Source organism: Hyla sarda, unplaced genomic scaffold (assembly GCF_029499605.1).
Source record: "Hyla sarda isolate aHylSar1 unplaced genomic scaffold, aHylSar1.hap1 scaffold_1287, whole genome shotgun sequence".
NCBI lineage: Eukaryota > Metazoa > Chordata > Amphibia > Anura > Hylidae > Hyla > Hyla sarda.
Genome location: NW_026607910.1, coordinates 27,542 through 50,572, shown reverse-complemented (window position 1 = coordinate 50,572; position 23,031 = coordinate 27,542). Strand labels below are relative to the sequence as shown.

Below are 23,031 nucleotides of genomic sequence, written 5' to 3'. Positions count from 1 at the left end.
ACTGTGTCACTTTTTGCGTGTTGTGTGTTCACAGGATTTGTCAGGATGCGGTAGCCCTTCTGGGTGTCCCTCCTGGCGGTCTAGGGGAGGTGTGTGTGGCCATTAGGTTCCGCACCTCCCTGCAAACACCCCGGGTACTCCTGCTTTGGCAGGGTACCTACCGTAATTGGCTCTGCGGGCAGATACCTTGGCTGACGCCAAGGGGGATGCCGGGAGCATTTGTGGTCCCCTAGTAGCTTCGGCGAAAAGGGACATCGAACCTGGAACCTCGCAGGTACCTTTTGGTCCGGAGGCGAAGGGTAAGGTTTGTTGGGGGGCCTCTCTCCTATCGGAGAAGGGCTTGCGATAGACCGCATCCTTTGTGCACGTTTTTTTTAGTGTAACACGTTTGCACTTTTTCTTGCACTTTGGGTGAATCGAAAGCACGTTCCTCGGCTTTAGATAAAAAAAAAAAAAAAATCTGTTCTTATCAGTTTAATATCTGATACGTCCCCTATCTGGGGACCATATATTAAATGGATTTTTGAGAACGGGGGCCGATTTCGAAGCTTGCTTCCGTCGCCCTATGCATTGACCCGATATGGCAGTATCTTCGGGTACAGTGCACCACCCCCTTACAGGGTTAAAAAGAAAGATTCCTACTTTCATTGCTACCTGCTTGCTGGCTAGCCAGCTAGCCAGCCCTGTGGGCCTTGCTGCTGCTGCAGCCAAAAAACAAAAGGTGGTGCTGCTGCTGCTTCTGCTGCTTCTGCTTCTGCTTGTGTCTGGCCCCTGTTGGAGCGTCCAGGCACAGGACTTCTGCTGCTGCTGACTAAATGGCCTCCTTAATTGGATCATTTGAGTAGCCAGCACACCTGTGCAGGTAGGGCATGACATGATAGGCAGCTGCCTTGATAGCGGGTGGGTGCTGAATGTTCCTAATTGACAAAATAAGATTAATGCTTATGAAGAAATATAAAATCTCATCCCTTCCCCAATATCGCGCCACACCCCTACCCCTTAATTCCCTGGTTGAACGTGATGGACATATGTCTTTTTTCGACCGTACTAACTATGTAACTATGTAACATAACATGGGGGGGGGGGGGGGGGTCTCCTGGCTGTTCACACAGGTGTGTCATTGCTGTACATTGACCATGCATTGCTTCTGTGGTATTGCAAAGGCAAAGACAAATGCTTCCAGCCATCCATTGCACTAATGGATTGGTCATCAGCTGGCTGTCTATGTCCCGCATCAATATAGACCAAAGTACAGAGGGTTAGGCTATGCTATTGTGCACCTACCTGATGCATCAGAAGGTGCAAGGCCCTTGCTAAATTCTGTGCACAGACTTTGAGATCTATGCTTTAGACTGTATCTAAACCTGCTCCAACATGGACTGACATTCTGGCCTACTTTCAGCCGATGCGACTTGTCTGTCGCTGAACAGTCGCTTTTTATGTATTCAGCACCTATGTATAATGTTGTAAAAATGCTCTAGAAGCTAAAGTCGCAGAAATGTCACACATATTTGGCCTGCAACTTTCTGTGCGACAAATTCAGACAGGAAAAATCAGTATAAATCCTTAGAAAATTATCCCCCAGTGTCTCCATCTGCTGGCGGTATTGAATAAGCATTGCTGCACTGATGGGGTATGCATTAGACGAAAAAAAAGAAGAAAAAGAAGAATAATACGCCCAGAAAAGAGGCGAAAAGGAGAAAAACGTAAAAAAACGTGAAAAAAAAGTAAGAGGAAGAGAAGGGAAAAAAAGGTGGAAATGGGTTTAAAAGTGATTTCGGCGGAGAAATATATATATATATATATATATATATATATATATATATATATATATGCGCACACACACACATAGATATAAACGTATTCTCCGTTGAGATATGCAGCCGCTGCTGTGTCCAGGCCCAGGAGCCTTAGCACTGTGCTGTGATGTCACTCAATACCACTGACATCACTAGGTGTAAACAACATCTCTCCTTTGCTGTGTATGTGACTATGGAGCTGTTTGGTGATGTCGTCTATTACGGCCTTCATAGAAGCAACAGGAGATTGTTGCATCCATCTTGAACCCTCAGAACTACAGTGCTATGATGTCACTCACTTCCACAGGCCTTGCAGAGTGTAAACAACAACAACCCAGCTTTGTTGTGTATGTAACCAAAGGGATTTGTGATGTCACCTAGAACCTTCACAGCAGCGACAGCTTTATGAGGAGCATCAGCACTGCTCTGCCTGAGCAGAACCATCACCGCCATAGGTTGTCAAATAACCCGGATTTAACCCACACAGGTAAGTCCAATGGGGTGCAGGCATGTCCTCTATGCTTACAGCTTCCCGTGGGTGTTGGTTTGATACCGTTTGGGGACAGCCAAGGAGGCATCTGCAGGCAACAAAGGTAGGTGTGTGCTTGTGTGTGTGTTTCCTATGCAGATCCTAAGCCCAGTGTCACATGCAAGTAGGAGGAGTAAGAAGGGTTCCTGGCAAATCCGGGTTATGGATTGCATTTAAAAAGGCCCCGTGGGAGTGCAATGGGCCCCTGTCTTGCTGCTTAGCAATAATGGTATGGGTTTAGGTTCTGCTGTGTGTACTGGTGGTTGACTGCCCCCCAGCCCAGAGTGTGCATGGAAAATTGTCTGGCAGCCTCCCTGACAGCAAGCAGTGATAGTGCCCATGAAGGGGACCTTGTTGGGCCCGCCCCTTTCACGGTTATCGCTTCTCGGCCTTTTGGCTAAGATCAAGTGTAGTATCTGTTCTTATCAGTTTAATATCTGATATGTCCCCTATCTGGGGACCATATATTAAATGGATTTTTGAGAACGGGGGCCGATTTCGAAGCTTGCTTCCGTCGCCCTATGCATTGACCCGATATGGCAGTATCTTCGGGTACAGTGCACCACCCCCTTACAGGGTTAAAAAGAAAGATTCCTACTTTCATTGCTACCTGCTTGCTGGCTAGCCAGCTAGCCAGCCCTGTGGGCCTTGCTGCTGCTGCAGCCAAAAAACAAAAGGTGGTGCTGCTGCTGCTTCTGCTGCTTCTGCTTCTGCTTGTGTCTGGCCCCTGTTGGAGCGTCCAGGCACAGGACTTCTGCTGCTGCTGACTAAATGGCCTCCTTAATTGGATCATTTGAGTAGCCAGCACACCTGTGCAGGTAGGGCATGACATGATAGGCAGCTGCCTTGATAGCGGGTGGGTGCTGAATGTTCCTAATTGACAAAATAAGATTAATGCTTATGAAGAAATATAAAATCTCATCCCTTCCCCAATATCGCGCCACACCCCTACCCCTTAATTCCCTGGTTGAACGTGATGGACATATGTCTTTTTTCGACCGTACTAACTATGTAACTATGTAACATAACATGGGGGGGGGGGGGGGGGGGTCTCCTGGCTGTTCACACAGGTGTGTCATTGCTGTACATTGACCATGCATTGCTTCTGTGGTATTGCAAAGGCAAAGACAAATGCTTCCAGCCATCCATTGCACTAATGGATTGGTCATCAGCTGGCTGTCTATGTCCCGCATCAATATAGACCAAAGTACAGAGGGTTAGGCTATGCTATTGTGCACCTACCTGATGCATCAGAAGGTGCGAGGCCCTTGCTAAATTCTGTGCACAGACTTTGAGATCTATGCTTTAGACTGTATCTAAACCTGCTCCAACATGGACTGACATTCTGGCCTACTTTCAGCCGATGCGACTTGTCTGTCGCTGAACAGTCGCTTTTTATGTATTCAGCACCTATGTATAATGTTGTAAAAATGCTCTAGAAGCTAAAGTCGCAGAAATGTCACACATATTTGGCCTGCAACTTTCTGTGCGACAAATTCAGACAGGAAAAATCAGTATAAATCCTTAGAAAATTATCCCCCAGTGTCTCCATCTGCTGGCGGTATTGAATAAGCATTGCTGCACTGATGGGGTATGCATTAGACGAAAAAAAAGAAGAAAAAGAAGAATAATACGCCCAGAAAAGAGGCGAAAAGGAGAAAAACGTAAAAAAACGTGAAAAAAAAGTAAGAGGAAGAGAAGGGAAAAAAAGGTGGAAATGGGTTTAAAAGTGATTTCGGCGGAGAAATATATATATATATATATATATATATATATATATATATATATGCGCACACACACACATAGATATAAACGTATTCTCCGTTGAGATATTGCAGCCGCTGCTGTGTCCAGGCCCAGGAGCCTTAGCACTGTGCTGTGATGTCACTCAATACCACTGACATCACTAGGTGTAAACAACATCTCTCCTTTGCTGTGTATGTGACTATGGAGCTGTTTGGTGATGTCGTCTATTACGGCCTTCATAGAAGCAACAGGAGATTGTTGCATCCATCTTGAACCCTCAGAACTACAGTGCTATGATGTCACTCACTTCCACAGGCCTTGCAGAGTGTAAACAACAACAACCCAGCTTTGTTGTGTATGTAACCAAAGGGATTTGTGATGTCACCTAGAACCTTCACAGCAGCGACAGCTTTATGAGGAGCATCAGCACTGCTCTGCCTGAGCAGAACCATCACCGCCATAGGTTGTCAAATAACCCGGATTTAACCCACACAGGTAAGTCCAATGGGGTGCAGGCATGTCCTCTATGCTTACAGCTTCCCGTGGGTGTTGGTTTGATACCGTTTGGGGACAGCCAAGGAGGCATCTGCAGGCAACAAAGGTAGGTGTGTGCTTGTGTGTGTGTTTCCTATGCAGATCCTAAGCCCAGTGTCACATGCAAGTAGGAGGAGTAAGAAGGGTTCCTGGCAAATCCGGGTTATGGATTGCATTTAAAAAGGCCCCGTGGGAGTGCAATGGGCCCCTGTCTTGCTGCTTAGCAATAATGGTATGGGTTTAGGTTCTGCTGTGTGTACTGGTGGTTGACTGCCCCCCAGCCCAGAGTGTGCATGGAAAATTGTCTGGCAGCCTCCCTGACAGCAAGCAGTGATAGTGCCCATGAAGGGGACCTTGTTGGGCCCGCCCCTTTCACGGTTATCGCTTCTCGGCCTTTTGGCTAAGATCAAGTGTAGTATCTGTTCTTATCAGTTTTTCATGCCGGTGGACCGTAACGCCGATATGGGGCTGGTGGGAATGGGTGCTGCATGGAGGATGCAGGTGTACCAGGGCTTTCCGGGGCTGGTTCTGACGAATCAGCTCGACGGCTGCCCCGATGTGACCTGTTCCCTCCGGGTCTCGCCATGAGGCTGAGAGGGTCTAGAGCCGAGGTACTTTTGTGCCTCGGGGAGTGGTGACCCCCGAGGTGCCGAAACTCACTGGGAGGATAGACTCACTGAGTTGAAGCACGGGCACCATAATCTCTTCACCTTGTGGCACTCACCTCTTGATTCCCGGCCTTCTGGCTAGGATCAGAGAAATTTTTATAGATCCGGCCGGATGTCCGGGCAGTATATCTGCACACATTCACTTATTTATTTCTTTTTTGTCTCACTGTGTCACTTTTTGCGTGTTGTGTGTTCACAGGATTTGTCAGGATGCGGTAGCCCTTCTGGGTGTCCCTCCTGGCGGTCTAGGGGAGGTGTGTGTGGCCATTAGGTTCCGCACCTCCCTGCAAACACCCCGGGTACTCCTGCTTTGGCAGGGTACCTACCGTAATTGGCTCTGCGGGCAGATACCTTGGCTGACGCCAAGGGGGATGCCGGGAGCATTTGTGGTCCCCTAGTAGCTTCGGCGAAAAGGGACATCGAACCTGGAACCTCGCAGGTACCTTTTGGTCCGGAGGCGAAGGGTAAGGTTTGTTGGGGGGCCTCTCTCCTATCGGAGAAGGGCTTGCGATAGACCGCATCCTTTGTGCACGTTTTTTTTAGTGTAACACGTTTGCACTTTTTCTTGCACTTTGGGTGAATCGAAAGCACGTTCCTTGGCTTTAGATAAAAAAAAAAAAAAAATCTGTTCTTATCAGTTTAATATCTGATACGTCCCCTATCTGGGGACCATATATTAAATGGATTTTTGAGAACGGGGGCCGATTTCGAAGCTTGCTTCCGTCGCCCTATGCATTGACCCGATATGGCAGTATCTTCGGGTACAGTGCACCACCCCCTTACAGGGTTAAAAAGAAAGATTCCTACTTTCATTGCTACCTGCTTGCTGGCTAGCCAGCTAGCCAGCCCTGTGGGCCTTGCTGCTGCTGCAGCCAAAAAACAAAAGGTGGTGCTGCTGCTGCTTCTGCTGCTTCTGCTTCTGCTTGTGTCTGGCCCCTGTTGGAGCGTCCAGGCACAGGACTTCTGCTGCTGCTGACTAAATGGCCTCCTTAATTGGATCATTTGAGTAGCCAGCACACCTGTGCAGGTAGGGCATGACATGATAGGCAGCTGCCTTGATAGCGGGTGGGTGCTGAATGTTCCTAATTGACAAAATAAGATTAATGCTTATGAAGAAATATAAAATCTCATCCCTTCCCCAATATCGCGCCACACCCCTACCCCTTAATTCCCTGGTTGAACGTGATGGACATATGTCTTTTTTCGACCGTACTAACTATGTAACTATGTAACATAACATGGGGGGGGGGGGGGGGTCTCCTGGCTGTTCACACAGGTGTGTCATTGCTGTACATTGACCATGCATTGCTTCTGTGGTATTGCAAAGGCAAAGACAAATGCTTCCAGCCATCCATTGCACTAATGGATTGGTCATCAGCTGGCTGTCTATGTCCCGCATCAATATAGACCAAAGTACAGAGGGTTAGGCTATGCTATTGTGCACCTACCTGATGCATCAGAAGGTGCAAGGCCCTTGCTAAATTCTGTGCACAGACTTTGAGATCTATGCTTTAGACTGTATCTAAACCTGCTCCAACATGGACTGACATTCTGGCCTACTTTCAGCCGATGCGACTTGTCTGTCGCTGAACAGTCGCTTTTTATGTATTCAGCACCTATGTATAATGTTGTAAAAATGCTCTAGAAGCTAAAGTCGCAGAAATGTCACACATATTTGGCCTGCAACTTTCTGTGCGACAAATTCAGACAGGAAAAATCAGTATAAATCCTTAGAAAATTATCCCCCAGTGTCTCCATCTGCTGGCGGTATTGAATAAGCATTGCTGCACTGATGGGGTATGCATTAGACGAAAAAAAAGAAGAAAAAGAAGAATAATACGCCCAGAAAAGAGGCGAAAAGGAGAAAAACGTAAAAAAACGTGAAAAAAAAGTAAGAGGAAGAGAAGGGAAAAAAAGGTGGAAATGGGTTTAAAAGTGATTTCGGCGGAGAAATATATATATATATATATATATATATATATATATATATATATGCGCACACACACACATAGATATAAACGTATTCTCCGTTGAGATATTGCAGCCGCTGCTGTGTCCAGGCCCAGGAGCCTTAGCACTGTGCTGTGATGTCACTCAATACCACTGACATCACTAGGTGTAAACAACATCTCTCCTTTGCTGTGTATGTGACTATGGAGCTGTTTGGTGATGTCGTCTATTACGGCCTTCATAGAAGCAACAGGAGATTGTTGCATCCATCTTGAACCCTCAGAACTACAGTGCTATGATGTCACTCACTTCCACAGGCCTTGCAGAGTGTAAACAACAACAACCCAGCTTTGTTGTGTATGTAACCAAAGGGATTTGTGATGTCACCTAGAACCTTCACAGCAGCGACAGCTTTATGAGGAGCATCAGCACTGCTCTGCCTGAGCAGAACCATCACCGCCATAGGTTGTCAAATAACCCGGATTTAACCCACACAGGTAAGTCCAATGGGGTGCAGGCATGTCCTCTATGCTTACAGCTTCCCGTGGGTGTTGGTTTGATACCGTTTGGGGACAGCCAAGGAGGCATCTGCAGGCAACAAAGGTAGGTGTGTGCTTGTGTGTGTGTTTCCTATGCAGATCCTAAGCCCAGTGTCACATGCAAGTAGGAGGAGTAAGAAGGGTTCCTGGCAAATCCGGGTTATGGATTGCATTTAAAAAGGCCCCGTGGGAGTGCAATGGGCCCCTGTCTTGCTGCTTAGCAATAATGGTATGGGTTTAGGTTCTGCTGTGTGTACTGGTGGTTGACTGCCCCCCAGCCCAGAGTGTGCATGGAAAATTGTCTGGCAGCCTCCCTGACAGCAAGCAGTGATAGTGCCCATGAAGGGGACCTTGTTGGGCCCGCCCCTTTCACGGTTATCGCTTCTCGGCCTTTTGGCTAAGATCAAGTGTAGTATCTGTTCTTATCAGTTTAATATCTGATACGTCCCCTATCTGGGGACCATATATTAAATGGATTTTTGAGAACGGGGGCCGATTTCGAAGCTTGCTTCCGTCGCCCTATGCATTGACCCGATATGGCAGTATCTTCGGGTACAGTGCACCACCCCCTTACAGGGTTAAAAAGAAAGATTCCTACTTTCATTGCTACCTGCTTGCTGGCTAGCCAGCTAGCCAGCCCTGTGGGCCTTGCTGCTGCTGCAGCCAAAAAACAAAAGGTGGTGCTGCTGCTGCTTCTGCTGCTTCTGCTTCTGCTTGTGTCTGGCCCCTGTTGGAGCGTCCAGGCACAGGACTTCTGCTGCTGCTGACTAAATGGCCTCCTTAATTGGATCATTTGAGTAGCCAGCACACCTGTGCAGGTAGGGCATGACATGATAGGCAGCTGCCTTGATAGCGGGTGGGTGCTGAATGTTCCTAATTGACAAAATAAGATTAATGCTTATGAAGAAATATAAAATCTCATCCCTTCCCCAATATCGCGCCACACCCCTACCCCTTAATTCCCTGGTTGAACGTGATGGACATATGTCTTTTTTCGACCGTACTAACTATGTAACTATGTAACATAACATGGGGGGGGGGGGGGGGGTCTCCTGGCTGTTCACACAGGTGTGTCATTGCTGTACATTGACCATGCATTGCTTCTGTGGTATTGCAAAGGCAAAGACAAATGCTTCCAGCCATCCATTGCACTAATGGATTGGTCATCAGCTGGCTGTCTATGTCCCGCATCAATATAGACCAAAGTACAGAGGGTTAGGCTATGCTATTGTGCACCTACCTGATGCATCAGAAGGTGCGAGGCCCTTGCTAAATTCTGTGCACAGACTTTGAGATCTATGCTTTAGACTGTATCTAAACCTGCTCCAACATGGACTGACATTCTGGCCTACTTTCAGCCGATGCGACTTGTCTGTCGCTGAACAGTCGCTTTTTATGTATTCAGCACCTATGTATAATGTTGTAAAAATGCTCTAGAAGCTAAAGTCGCAGAAATGTCACACATATTTGGCCTGCAACTTTCTGTGCGACAAATTCAGACAGGAAAAAATCAGTATAAATCCTTAGAAAATTATCCCCCAGTGTCTCCATCTGCTGGCGGTATTGAATAAGCATTGCTGCACTGATGGGGTATGCATTAGACGAAAAAAAAGAAGAAAAAGAAGAATAATACGCCCAGAAAAGAGGCGAAAAGGAGAAAAACGTAAAAAAACGTGAAAAAAAAGTAAGAGGAAGAGAAGGGAAAAAAAGGGTGGAAATGGGTTTAAAAGTGGATTTCGGCGGAGGAAATATATATATATATATATATATATATATATATATATATATATATATATGCGCACACACACACATAGATATAAACGTATTCTCCGTTGAGATATTGCAGCCGGCTGCTGTGTCCAGGCCCAGGAGCCTTAGCACTGTGCTGTGATGTCACTCAATACCACTGACATCACTAGGTGTAAACAACATCTCTCCTTTGCTGTGTATGTGACTATGGAGCTGTTGGTGATGTCGTCTATTACGGCTTCATAGAAGCAACAGGAGATTGTTGCATCCATCTTGAACCCTCAGAACTACAGTGCTATGATGTCACTCACTTCCACAGGCCTTGCAGAGTGTAAACAACAACAACCCAGCTTTGTTGTGTATGTAACCAAAGGGATTTGTGATGTCACCTAGAACCTTCACAGCAGCGACAGCTTTATGAGGAGCATCAGCACTGCTCTGCCTGAGCAGAACCATCACCGCCATAGGTTGTCAAATAACCCGGATTTAACCCACACAGGTAAGTCCAATGGGGTGCAGGCATGTCCTCTATGCTTACAGCTTCCCGTGGGTGTTGGTTTGATACCGTTTGGGGACAGCCAAGGAGGCATCTGCAGGCAACAAAGGTAGGTGTGTGCTTGTGTGTGTGTTTCCTATGCAGATCCTAAGCCCAGTGTCACATGCAAGTAAGGAGGAGTAAGAAGGGTTCCTGGCAAATCCGGGTTATGGATTGCATTTAAAAAGGCCCCGTGGGAGTGCAATGGGCCCCTGTCTTGCTGCTTAGCAATAATGGTATGGGTTTAGGTTCTGCTGTGTGTACTGGTGGTTGACTGCCCCCCCAGCACCAGAGTGTGCATGGAAAATTGTCTGGCAGCCTCCCTGACAGCAAGCAGTGATAGTGCCCATGAAGGGGACCTTGTTGGGCCCGCCCCTTTCACGGTTATCGCTTCTCGGCCTTTTGGCTAAGATCAAGTGTAGTATCTGTTCTTATCAGTTTAATATCTGATACGTCCCCTATCTGGGGACCATATATTAAATGGATTTTTGAGAACGGGGGGCCGATTTCGAAGCTTGCTTCCGTCGCCCTATGCATTGACCCGATATGGCAGTATCTTCGGGTACAGTGCACCACCCCCTTACAGGGTTTAAAAAGAAAGATTCCTACTTTCATTGCTACCTGCTTGCTGGCTAGCCAGCTAGCCAGCCCTGTTGGCCTTGCTGCTGCTGCAGCCAAAAAACAAAAGGTGGTGCTGCTGCTGCTTCTGCTGCTTCTGCTTGTGTCTGGCCCCTGTTGGAGCGTCCAGGCACAGGACTTCTGCTGCTGCTGACTAAATGGCCTCCTTAATTGGATCATTTGAGTAGCCAGCACACTTGTGCAGGTAGGGCATGACATGATAGGCAGCTGCCTTGATAGCGGGTGGGTGCTGAATGTTCCTAATTGACAAAATAAGATTAATGCTTATGAAGAAATATAAAATCTCATCCCTTCCCCAATATCGCGCCACACCCCTACCCTTAATTCCCTGGTTGAACTGTGATGGACATATGTCTTTTTTCGACCGTACTAACTATGTAACATAACATGGGGGGGGGGGGGGGGTCTCCTGGCTGTTCACACAGGTGTGTCATTGCTGTACATTGACCATGCATTGCTTCTGTGGTATTGCAAAGGCAAAGACAAATGCTTCCAGCCATCCATTGCACTAATGGATTGGTCATCAGCTGGCTGTCTATGTCCCGCATCAATATAGACCAAAGTACAGAGGGTTAGGCTATGCTATTGTGCACCTACCTGATGCATCAGAAGGTGCGAGGCCCTTGCTAAATTCTGTGCACAGACTTTGAGATCTATGCTTTAGACTGTATCTAAACCTGCTCCAACATGGACTGACATTCTGGCCTACTTTCAGCCGATGCGACTTGTCTGTCGCTGAACAGTCGCTTTTTATGTATTCAGCACCTATGTATAATGTTGTAAAAATGCTCTAGAAGCTAAAGTCGCAGAAATGTCACACATATTTGGCCTGCAACTTTCTGTGCGACAAATTCAGACAGGAAAAATCAGTATAAATCTTTAGAAAATTATCACCCCAGTGTCTCCATCTGCTGGCGGTATTGAATAAGCATTGCTGCACTGATGGGGTATGCATTAGACGAAAAAAAAGAAGAAAAAGAAGAATAATACGCCCAGAAAAGAGAGGCGAAAAAGGAGAAAAACGTAAAAAAACGTGAAAAAAAAGTAAGAGGAAGAGAAGGGAAAAAAAGGTGGAAATGGGTTTAAAAGTGATTTCGGCGGAGAAATATATATATATATATATATATATATATATATATATATATATATATATATGCGCACACACACACATAGATATAAACGTATTCTCCGTTGAGATATTGCAGCCGCTGCTGTGTCCAGGCCCAGGAGCCTTAGCACTGTGCTGTGATGTCACTCAATACCACTGACATCACTAGGTGTAAACAACATCTCTCCTTTGCTGTGTATGTGACTATGGAGCTGTTTGGTGATGTCGTCTATTACGGCCTTCATAGAAGCAACAGGAGATTGTTGCATCCATCTTGAACCCTCAGAACTACAGTGCTATGATGTCACTCACTTCCACAGGCCTTGCAGAGTGTAAACAACAACAACCCAGCTTTGTTGTGTATGTAACCAAAAGGGATTTGTGATGTCACCTAGAACCTTCACAGCAGCGACAGCTTTATGAGGAGCATCAGCACTGCTCTGCCTGAGCAGAACCATCACCGCCATAGGTTGTCAAATAACCCGGATTTAACCCACACAGGTAAGTCCAATGGGGTGCAGGCATGTCCTCTATGCTTACAGCTTCCCGTGGTGTTGGTTTGATACCGTTTGGGGACAGCCAAGGAGGCATCTGCAGGCAACAAAGGTAGGTGTGTGCTTGTGTGTGTGTTTCCTATGCAGATCCTAAGCCCAGTGTCACATGCAAGTAGGAGGAGTAAGAAGGGTTCCTGGCAAATCCGGGTTATGGATTGCATTTAAAAAGGCCCCGTGGGAGTGCAATGGGCCCCTGTCTTGCTGCTTAGCAATAATGGTATGGGTTTAGGTTCTGCTGTGTGTACTGGTGGTTGACTTGCCCCCCAGCCCAGAGTGTGCATGGAAAATTGTCTGGCAGCCTCCCTGACAGCAAGCAGTGATAGTGCCCATGAAGGGGACCTTGTTGGGCCCGCCCCTTTCACGGTTATCGCTTCTCGGCCTTTTTGGCTAAGATCAAGTGTAGTATCTGTTCTTATCAGTTTAATATCTGATACGTCCCCCTATCTGGGGACCATATATTAAATGGATTTTTTGAGAACGGGGGCCGATTTCGAAGCTTGCTTCCGTCGCCCTATGCATTGACCCGATATGGCAGTATCTTCGGGTACAGTGCACCACCCCCTTACAGGGTTAAAAAGAAAGATTTAAAAAGAAAGATTCCTACTTTCATTGCTACCTGCTTGCTGGCTAGCCAGCTAGCCAGCCCTGTGGGCCTTGCTGCTGCTGCAGCCAAAAAACAAAAGGTGGTGCTGCTGCTGCTTCTGCTGCTTCTGCTTCTGCTTGTGTCTGGCCCCTGTTGGAGCGTCCAGGCACAGGACTTCTGCTGCTGCTGACTAAATGGCCTCCTTAATTGGATCATTTGAGTAGCCAGCACACCTGTGCAGGTAGGGCATGACATGATAGGCAGCTGCCTTGATAGCGGGTGGGTGCTGAATGTTCCTAATTGACAAAATAAGATTAATGCTTATGAAGAAATATAAAATCTCATCCCTTCCCCAATATCGCGCCACACCCCTACCCCTTAATTCCCTGGTTGAACGTGATGGACATATGTCTTTTTTCGACCGTACTAACTATGTAACTATGTAACATAACATGGGGGGGGGGGGGGGGGGGTCTCCTGGCTGTTCACACAGGTGTGTCATTGCTGTACATTGACCATGCATTGCTTCTGTGGTATTGCAAAGGCAAAGACAAATGCTTCCAGCCATCCATTGCACTAATGGATTGGTCATCAGCTGGCTGTCTATGTCCCGCATCAATATAGACCAAAGTACAGAGGGTTAGGCTATGCTATTGTGCACCTACCTGATGCATCAGAAGGTGCGAGGCCCTTGCTAAATTCTGTGCACAGACTTTGAGATCTATGCTTTAGACTGTATCTAAACCTGCTCCAACATGGACTGACATTCTGGCCTACTTTCAGCCGATGCGACTTGTCTGTCGCTGAACAGTCGCTTTTTATGTATTCAGCACCTATGTATAATGTTGTAAAAATGCTCTAGAAGCTAAAGTCGCAGAAATGTCACACATATTTGGCCTGCAACTTTCTGTGCGACAAATTCAGACAGGAAAAATCAGTATAAATCCTTAGAAAATTATCCCCCAGTGTCTCCATCTGCTGGCGGTATTGAATAAGCATTGCTGCACTGATGGGGTATGCATTAGACGAAAAAAAAGAAGAAAAAGAAGAATAATACGCCCAGAAAAGAGGCGAAAAGGAGAAAAACGTAAAAAAACGTGAAAAAAAAGTAAGAGGAAGAGAAGGGAAAAAAAGGTGGAAATGGGTTTAAAAGTGATTTCGGCGGAGAATATATATATATATATATATATATATATATATATATATATATATGCGCACACACACACATAGATATAAACGTATTCTCCGTTGAGATATTGCAGCCGCTGCTGTGTCCAGGCCCAGGAGCCTTAGCACTGTGCTGTGATGTCACTCAACATCACTAGGTGTAAACAACATCTCTCCTTTGCTGTGTATGTGACTATGGAGCTGTTTGGTGATGTCGTCTATTACGGCCTTCATAGAAGCAACAGGAGATTGTTGCATCCATCTTGAACCCTCAGAACTACAGTGCTATGATGTCACTCACTTCCACAGGCCTTGCAGAGTGTAAACAACAACAACCCAGCTTTGTTGTGTATGTAACCAAAGGGATTTGTGATGTCACCTAGAACCTTCACAGCAGCGACAGCTTTATGAGGAGCATCAGCACTGCTCTGCCTGAGCAGAACCATCACCGCCATAGGTTGTCAAATAACCCGGATTTAACCCACACAGGTAAGTCCAATGGGGTGCAGGCATGTCCTCTATGCTTACAGCTTCCCGTGGGTGTTGGTTTGATACCGTTTGGGGACAGCCAAGGAGGCATCTGCAGGCAACAAAGGTAGGTGTGTGCTTGTGTGTGTGTTTCCTATGCAGATCCTAAGCCCAGTGTCACATGCAAGTAGGAGGAGTAAGAAGGGTTCCTGGCAAATCCGGGTTATGGATTGCATTTAAAAAGGCCCCGTGGGAGTGCAATGGGCCCCTGTCTTGCTGCTTAGCAATAATGGTATGGGTTTAGGTTCTGCTGTGTGTACTGGTGGTTGACTGCCCCCCAGCCCAGAGTGTGCATGGAAAATTGTCTGGCAGCCTCCCTGACAGCAAGCAGTGATAGTGCCCATGAAGGGGACCTTGTTGGGCCCGCCCCTTTCACGGTTATCGCTTCTCGGCCTTTTGGCTAAGATCAAGTGTAGTATCTGTTCTTATCAGTTTAATATCTGATACGTCCCCTATCTGGGGACCATATATTAAATGGATTTTTGAGAACGGGGGCCGATTTCGAAGCTTGCTTCCGTCGCCCTATGCATTGACCCGATATGGCAGTATCTTCGGGTACAGTGCACCACCCCCTTACAGGGTTAAAAAGAAAGATTCCTACTTTCATTGCTACCTGCTTGCTGGCTAGCCAGCTAGCCAGCCCTGTGGGCCTTGCTGCTGCTGCAGCCAAAAAACAAAAGGTGGTGCTGCTGCTGCTTCTGCTGCTTCTGCTTCTGCTTGTGTCTGGCCCCTGTTGGAGCGTCCAGGCACAGGACTTCTGCTGCTGCTGACTAAATGGCCTCCTTAATTGGATCATTTGAGTAGCCAGCACACCTGTGCAGGTAGGGCATGACATGATAGGCAGCTGCCTTGATAGCGGGTGGGTGCTGAATGTTCCTAATTGACAAAATAAGATTAATGCTTATGAAGAAATATAAAATCTCATCCCTTCCCCAATATCGCGCCACACCCCTACCCCTTAATTCCCTGGTTGAACGTGATGGACATATGTCTTTTTTCGACCGTACTAACTATGTAACTATGTAACATAACATGGGGGGGGGGGGGGGTCTCCTGGCTGTTCACACAGGTGTGTCATTGCTGTACATTGACCATGCATTGCTTCTGTGGTATTGCAAAGGCAAAGACAAATGCTTCCAGCCATCCATTGCACTAATGGATTGGTCATCAGCTGGCTGTCTATGTCCCGCATCAATATAGACCAAAGTACAGAGGGTTAGGCTATGCTATTGTGCACCTACCTGATGCATCAGAAGGTGCGAGGCCCTTGCTAAATTCTGTGCACAGACTTTGAGATCTATGCTTTAGACTGTATCTAAACCTGCTCCAACATGGACTGACATTCTGGCCTACTTTCAGCCGATGCGACTTGTCTGTCGCTGAACAGTCGCTTTTTATGTATTCAGCACCTATGTATAATGTTGTAAAAATGCTCTAGAAGCTAAAGTCGCAGAAATGTCACACATATTTGGCCTGCAACTTTCTGTGCGACAAATTCAGACAGGAAAAATCAGTATAAATCCTTAGAAAATTATCCCCCAGTGTCTCCATCTGCTGGCGGTATTGAATAAGCATTGCTGCACTGATGGGGTATGCATTAGACGAAAAAAAAGAAGAAAAAGAAGAATAATACGCCCAGAAAAGAGGCGAAAAGGAGAAAAACGTAAAAAAACGTGAAAAAAAAGTAAGAGGAAGAGAAGGGAAAAAAAGGTGGAAATGGGTTTAAAAGTGATTTCGGCGGAGAAATATATATATATATATATATATATATATATATATATATATATATGCGCACACACACACATAGATATAAACGTATTCTCCGTTGAGATATTGCAGCCGCTGCTGTGTCCAGGCCCAGGAGCCTTAGCACTGTGCTGTGATGTCACTCAATACCACTGACATCACTAGGTGTAAACAACATCTCTCCTTTGCTGTGTATGTGACTATGGAGCTGTTTGGTGATGTCGTCTATTACGGCCTTCATAGAAGCAACAGGAGATTGTTGCATCCATCTTGAACCCTCAGAACTACAGTGCTATGATGTCACTCACTTCCACAGGCCTTGCAGAGTGTAAACAACAACAACCCAGCTTTGTTGTGTATGTAACCAAAGGGATTTGTGATGTCACCTAGAACCTTCACAGCAGCGACAGCTTTATGAGGAGCATCAGCACTGCTCTGCCTGAGCAGAACCATCACCGCCATAGGTTGTCAAATAACCCGGATTTAACCCACACAGGTAAGTCCAATGGGGTGCAGGCATGTCCTCTATGCTTACAGCTTCCCGTGGGTGTTGGTTTGATACCGTTTGGGGACAGCCAAGGAGGCATCTGCAGGCAACAAAGGTAGGTGTGTGCTTGTGTGTGTGTTTCCTATGCAGATCCTAAGCCCAGTGTCACATGCAAGTAGGAGGAGTAAGAAGGGTTCCTGGCAAATCCGGGTTATGGATTGCATTTAAAAAGGCCCCGTGGGAGTGCAATGGGCCCCTGTCTTGCTGCTTAGCAATAATGGTATGGGTTTAGGTTCTGCTGTGTGTACTGGTGGTTGACTGCCCCCCAGCCCAGAGTGTGCATGGAAAATTGTCTGGCAGCCTCCCTGACAGCAAGCAGTGATAGTGCCCATGAAGGGGACCTTGTTGGGCCCGCCCCTTTCACGGTTATCGCTTCTCGGCCTTTTGGCTAAGATCAAGTGTAGTATCTGTTCTTATCAGTTTAATATCTGATACGTCCCCTATCTGGGGACCATATATTAAATGGATTTTTGAGAACGGGGGCCGATTTCGAAGCTTGCTTCCGTCGCCCTATACCCGATATGGCAGTATCTTCGGGTACAGTGCACCACCCCCTTACAGGGTTAAAAAGAAAGATTCCTACTTTCATTGCTACCTGCTTGCTGGCTAGCCAGCTAGCCAGCCCTGTGGGCCTTGCTGCTGCTGCAGCCAAAAAACAAAAGGTGGTGCTGCTGCTGCTTCTGCTGCTTCTGCTTCTGCTTGTGTCTGGCCCCTGTTGGAGCGTCCAGGCACAGGACTTCTGCTGCTGCTGACTAAATGGCCTCCTTAATTGGATCATTTGAGTAGCCAGCACACCTGTGCAGGTAGGGCATGACATGATAGGCAGCTGCCTTGATAGCGGGTGGGTGCTGAATGTTCCTAATTGACAAAATAAGATTAATGCTTATGAAGAAATATAAAATCTCATCCCTTCCCCAATATCGCGCCACACCCCTACCCCTTAATTCCCTGGTTGAACGTGATGGACATATGTCTTTTTTCGACCGTACTAACTATGTAACTATGTAACATAACATGGGGGGGGGGGGGGGGTCTCCTGGCTGTTCACACAGGTGTGTCATTGCTGTACATTGACCATGCATTGCTTCTGTGGTATTGCAAAGGCAAAGACAAATGCTTCCAGCCATCCATTGCACTAATGGATTGGTCATCAGCTGGCTGTCTATGTCCCGCATCAATATAGACCAAAGTACAGAGGGTTAGGCTATGCTATTGTGCACCTACCTGATGCATCAGAAGGTGCGAGGCCCTTGCTAAATTCTGTGCACAGACTTTGAGATCTATGCTTTAGACTGTATCTAAACCTGCTCCAACATGGACTGACATTCTGGCCTACTTTCAGCCGATGCGACTTGTCTGTCGCTGAACAGTCGCTTTTTATGTATTCAGCACCTATGTATAATGTTGTAAAAATGCTCTAGAAGCTAAAGTCGCAGAAATGTCACACATATTTGGCCTGCAACTTTCTGTGCGACAAATTCAGACAGGAAAAATCAGTATAAATCCTTAGAAAATTATCCCCCAGTGTCTCCATCTGCTGGCGGTATTGAATAAGCATTGCTGCACTGATGGGGTATGCATTAGACGAAAAAAAAGAAGAAAAAGAAGAATAATACGCCCAGAAAAGAGGCGAAAAGGAGAAAAACGTAAAAAAACGTGAAAAAAAAGTAAGAGGAAGAGAAGGGAAAAAAAGGTGGAAATGGGTTTAAAAGTGATTTCGGCGGAGAATATATATATATATATATATATATATATATATATATATATATATATGCGCACACACACACATAGATATAAACGTATTCTCCGTTGAGATATTGCAGCCGCTGCTGTGTCCAGGCCCAGGAGCCTTAGCACTGTGCTGTGATGTCACTCAATACCACTGACATCACTAGGTGTAAACAACATCTCTCCTTTGCTGTGTATGTGACTATGGAGCTGTTTGGTGATGTCGTCTATTACGGCCTTCATAGAAGCAACAGGAGATTGTTGCATCCATCTTGAACCCTCAGAACTACAGTGCTATGATGTCACTCACTTCCACAGGCCTTGCAGAGTGTAAACAACAACAACCCAGCTTTGTTGTGTATGTAACCAAAGGGATTTGTGATGTCACCTAGAACCTTCACAGCAGCGACAGCTTTATGAGGAGCATCAGCACTGCTCTGCCTGAGCAGAACCATCACCGCCATAGGTTGTCAAATAACCCGGATTTAACCCACACAGGTAAGTCCAATGGGGTGCAGGCATGTCCTCTATGCTTACAGCTTCCCGTGGGTGTTGGTTTGATACCGTTTGGGGACAGCCAAGGAGGCATCTGCAGGCAACAAAGGTAGGTGTGTGCTTGTGTGTGTGTTTCCTATGCAGATCCTAAGCCCAGTGTCACATGCAAGTAGGAGGAGTAAGAAGGGTTCCTGGCAAATCCGGGTTATGGATTGCATTTAAAAAGGCCCCGTGGGAGTGCAATGGGCCCCTGTCTTGCTGCTTAGCAATAATGGTATGGGTTTAGGTTCTGCTGTGTGTACTGGTGGTTGACTGCCCCCCAGCCCAGAGTGTGCATGGAAAATTGTCTGGCAGCCTCCCTGACAGCAAGCAGTGATAGTGCCCATGAAGGGGACCTTGTTGGGCCCGCCCCTTTCACGGTTATCGCTTCTCGGCCTTTTGGCTAAGATCAAGTGTAGTATCTGTTCTTATCAGTTTAATATCTGATACGTCCCCTATCTGGGGACCATATATTAAATGGATTTTTGAGAACGGGGGCCGATTTCGAAGCTTGCTTCCGTCGCCCTATGCATTGACCCGATATGGCAGTATCTTCGGGTACAGTGCACCACCCCCTTACAGGGTTAAAAAGAAAGATTCCTACTTTCATTGCTACCTGCTTGCTGGCTAGCCAGCTAGCCAGCCCTGTGGGCCTTGCTGCTGCTGCAGCCAAAAAACAAAAGGTGGTGCTGCTGCTGCTTCTGCTGCTTCTGCTTCTGCTTGTGTCTGGCCCCTGTTGGAGCGTCCAGGCACAGGACTTCTGCTGCTGCTGACTAAATGGCCTCCTTAATTGGATCATTTGAGTAGCCAGCACACCTGTGCAGGTAGGGCATGACATGATAGGCAGCTGCCTTGATAGCGGGTGGGTGCTGAATGTTCCTAATTGACAAAATAAGATTAATGCTTATGAAGAAATATAAAATCTCATCCCTTCCCCAATATCGCGCCACACCCCTACCCCTTAATTCCCTGGTTGAACGTGATGGACATATGTCTTTTTTCGACCGTACTAACTATGTAACTATGTAACATAACATGGGGGGGGGGGGGGGTCTCCTGGCTGTTCACACAGGTGTGTCATTGCTGTACATTGACCATGCATTGCTTCTGTGGTATTGCAAAGGCAAAGACAAATGCTTCCAGCCATCCATTGCACTAATGGATTGGTCATCAGCTGGCTGTCTATGTCCCGCATCAATATAGACCAAAGTACAGAGGGTTAGGCTATGCTATTGTGCACCTACCTGATGCATCAGAAGGTGCGAGGCCCTTGCTAAATTCTGTGCACAGACTTTGAGATCTATGCTTTAGACTGTATCTAAACCTGCTCCAACATGGACTGACATTCTGGCCTACTTTCAGCCGATGCGACTTGTCTGTCGCTGAACAGTCGCTTTTTATGTATTCAGCACCTATGTATAATGTTGTAAAAATGCTCTAGAAGCTAAAGTCGCAGAAATGTCACACATATTTGGCCTGCAACTTTCTGTGCGACAAATTCAGACAGGAAAAATCAGTATAAATCCTTAGAAAATTATCCCCCAGTGTCTCCATCTGCTGGCGGTATTGAATAAGCATTGCTGCACTGATGGGGTATGCATTAGACGAAAAAAAAGAAGAAAAAGAAGAATAATACGCCCAGAAAAGAGGCGAAAAGGAGAAAAACGTAAAAAAACGTGAAAAAAAAGTAAGAGGAAGAGAAGGGAAAAAAAGGTGGAAATGGGTTTAAAAGTGATTTCGGCGGAGAAATATATATATATATATATATATATATATATATATATATATATATATATGCGCACACACACACATAGATATAAACGTATTCTCCGTTGAGATATTGCAGCCGCTGCTGTGTCCAGGCCCAGGAGCCTTAGCACTGTGCTGTGATGTCACTCAATACCACTGACATCACTAGGTGTAAACAACATCTCTCCTTTGCTGTGTATGTGACTATGGAGCTGTTTGGTGATGTCGTCTATTACGGCCTTCATAGAAGCAACAGGAGATTGTTGCATCCATCTTGCATCCATCTTGAACCCTCAGAACTACAGTGCTATGATGTCACTCACTTCCACAGGCCTTGCAGAGTGTAAACAACAACAACCCAGCTTTGTTGTGTATGTAACCAAAGGGATTTGTGATGTCACCTAGAACCTTCACAGCAGCGACAGCTTTATGAGGAGCATCAGCACTGCTCTGCCTGAGCAGAACCATCACCGCCATAGGTTGTCAAATAACCCGGATTTAACCCACACAGGTAAGTCCAATGGGGTGCAGGCATGTCCTCTATGCTTACAGCTTCCCGTGGGTGTTGGTTTGATACCGTTTGGGGACAGCCAAGGAGGCATCTGCAGGCAACAAAGGTAGGTGTGTGCTTGTGTGTGTGTTTCCTATGCAGATCCTAAGCCCAGTGTCACATGCAAGTAGGAGGAGTAAGAAGGGTTCCTGGCAAATCCGGGTTATGGATTGCATTTAAAAAGGCCCCGTGGGAGTGCAATGGGCCCCTGTCTTGCTGCTTAGCAATAATGGTATGGGTTTAGGTTCTGCTGTGTGTACTGGTGGTTGACTGCCCCCCAGCCCAGAGTGTGCATGGAAAATTGTCTGGCAGCCTCCCTGACAGCAAGCAGTGATAGTGCCCATGAAGGGGACCTTGTTGGGCCCGCCCCTTTCACGGTTATCGCTTCTCGGCCTTTTGGCTAAGATCAAGTGTAGTATCTGTTCTTATCAGTTTAATATCTGATACGTCCCCTATCTGGGGACCATATATTAAATGGATTTTTGAGAACGGGGGCCGATTTCGAAGCTTGCTTCCGTCGCCCTATGCATTGACCCGATATGGCAGTATCTTCGGGTACAGTGCACCACCCCCTTACAGGGTTAAAAAGAAAGATTCCTACTTTCATTGCTACCTGCTTGCTGGCTAGCCAGCTAGCCAGCCCTGTGGGCCTTGCTGCTGCTGCAGCCAAAAAACAAAAGGTGGTGCTGCTGCTGCTTCTGCTGCTTCTGCTTCTGCTTGTGTCTGGCCCCTGTTGGAGCGTCCAGGCACAGGACTTCTGCTGCTGCTGACTAAATGGCCTCCTTAATTGGATCATTTGAGTAGCCAGCACACCTGTGCAGGTAGGGCATGACATGATAGGCAGCTGCCTTGATAGCGGGTGGGTGCTGAATGTTCCTAATTGACAAAATAAGATTAATGCTTATGAAGAAATATAAAATCTCATCCCTTCCCCAATATCGCGCCACACCCCTACCCCTTAATTCCCTGGTTGAACGTGATGGACATATGTCTTTTTTCGACCGTACTAACTATGTAACTATGTAACATAACATGGGGGGGGGGGGTCTCCTGGCTGTTCACACAGGTGTGTCATTGCTGTACATTGACCATGCATTGCTTCTGTGGTATTGCAAAGGCAAAGACAAATGCTTCCAGCCATCCATTGCACTAATGGATTGGTCATCAGCTGGCTGTCTATGTCCCGCATCAATATAGACCAAAGTACAGAGGGTTAGGCTATGCTATTGTGCACCTACCTGATGCATCAGAAGGTGCGAGGCCCTTGCTAAATTCTGTGCACAGACTTTGAGATCTATGCTTTAGACTGTATCTAAACCTGCTCCAACATGGACTGACATTCTGGCCTACTTTCAGCCGATGCGACTTGTCTGTCGCTGAACAGTCGCTTTTTATGTATTCAGCACCTATGTATAATGTTGTAAAAATGCTCTAGAAGCTAAAGTCGCAGAAATGTCACACATATTTGGCCTGCAACTTTCTGTGCGACAAATTCAGACAGGAAAAATCAGTATAAATCCTTAGAAAATTATCCCCCAGTGTCTCCATC

General features: G+C 46.6%; 11 non-coding genes across 11 annotated transcripts; all 11 read left to right on the top strand.

The window, feature by feature from the left end:
- Positions 1–430: 430 nt before the first annotated feature.
- Positions 431–612, top strand: LOC130304664 (U2 spliceosomal RNA). The gene has a single exon (XR_008854397.1). It is a non-coding gene; the product is annotated as a U2 spliceosomal RNA (small nuclear RNA).
- A 2,093-nt stretch (positions 613–2,705) lies between these two features.
- LOC130304624 (U2 spliceosomal RNA) lies at positions 2,706–2,896 on the top strand. The gene has a single exon (XR_008854358.1). It is a non-coding gene; the product is annotated as a U2 spliceosomal RNA (small nuclear RNA).
- A 2,092-nt stretch (positions 2,897–4,988) lies between these two features.
- Positions 4,989–5,176, top strand: LOC130304667 (U2 spliceosomal RNA). The gene has a single exon (XR_008854399.1). It is a non-coding gene; the product is annotated as a U2 spliceosomal RNA (small nuclear RNA).
- A 691-nt stretch (positions 5,177–5,867) lies between these two features.
- Positions 5,868–6,053, top strand: LOC130304663 (U2 spliceosomal RNA). The gene has a single exon (XR_008854396.1). It is a non-coding gene; the product is annotated as a U2 spliceosomal RNA (small nuclear RNA).
- A 2,089-nt stretch (positions 6,054–8,142) lies between these two features.
- LOC130304634 (U2 spliceosomal RNA) lies at positions 8,143–8,333 on the top strand. Its single transcript, XR_008854368.1, has one exon. It is a non-coding gene; the product is annotated as a U2 spliceosomal RNA (small nuclear RNA).
- Positions 8,334–10,435: 2,102 nt separating this feature from the next.
- On the top strand, positions 10,436–10,627 carry LOC130304653 (U2 spliceosomal RNA). The gene has a single exon (XR_008854386.1). It is a non-coding gene; the product is annotated as a U2 spliceosomal RNA (small nuclear RNA).
- Positions 10,628–12,716: 2,089 nt separating this feature from the next.
- On the top strand, positions 12,717–12,910 carry LOC130304658 (U2 spliceosomal RNA). Its single transcript, XR_008854390.1, has one exon. It is a non-coding gene; the product is annotated as a U2 spliceosomal RNA (small nuclear RNA).
- A 2,098-nt stretch (positions 12,911–15,008) lies between these two features.
- On the top strand, positions 15,009–15,199 carry LOC130304633 (U2 spliceosomal RNA). The gene has a single exon (XR_008854367.1). It is a non-coding gene; the product is annotated as a U2 spliceosomal RNA (small nuclear RNA).
- A 2,090-nt stretch (positions 15,200–17,289) lies between these two features.
- LOC130304660 (U2 spliceosomal RNA) lies at positions 17,290–17,474 on the top strand. Its single transcript, XR_008854393.1, has one exon. It is a non-coding gene; the product is annotated as a U2 spliceosomal RNA (small nuclear RNA).
- A 2,092-nt stretch (positions 17,475–19,566) lies between these two features.
- On the top strand, positions 19,567–19,757 carry LOC130304632 (U2 spliceosomal RNA). The gene has a single exon (XR_008854366.1). It is a non-coding gene; the product is annotated as a U2 spliceosomal RNA (small nuclear RNA).
- Positions 19,758–21,862: 2,105 nt separating this feature from the next.
- LOC130304631 (U2 spliceosomal RNA) lies at positions 21,863–22,053 on the top strand. Its single transcript, XR_008854365.1, has one exon. It is a non-coding gene; the product is annotated as a U2 spliceosomal RNA (small nuclear RNA).
- The last annotated feature ends 978 nt before the right edge of the window (positions 22,054–23,031 follow it).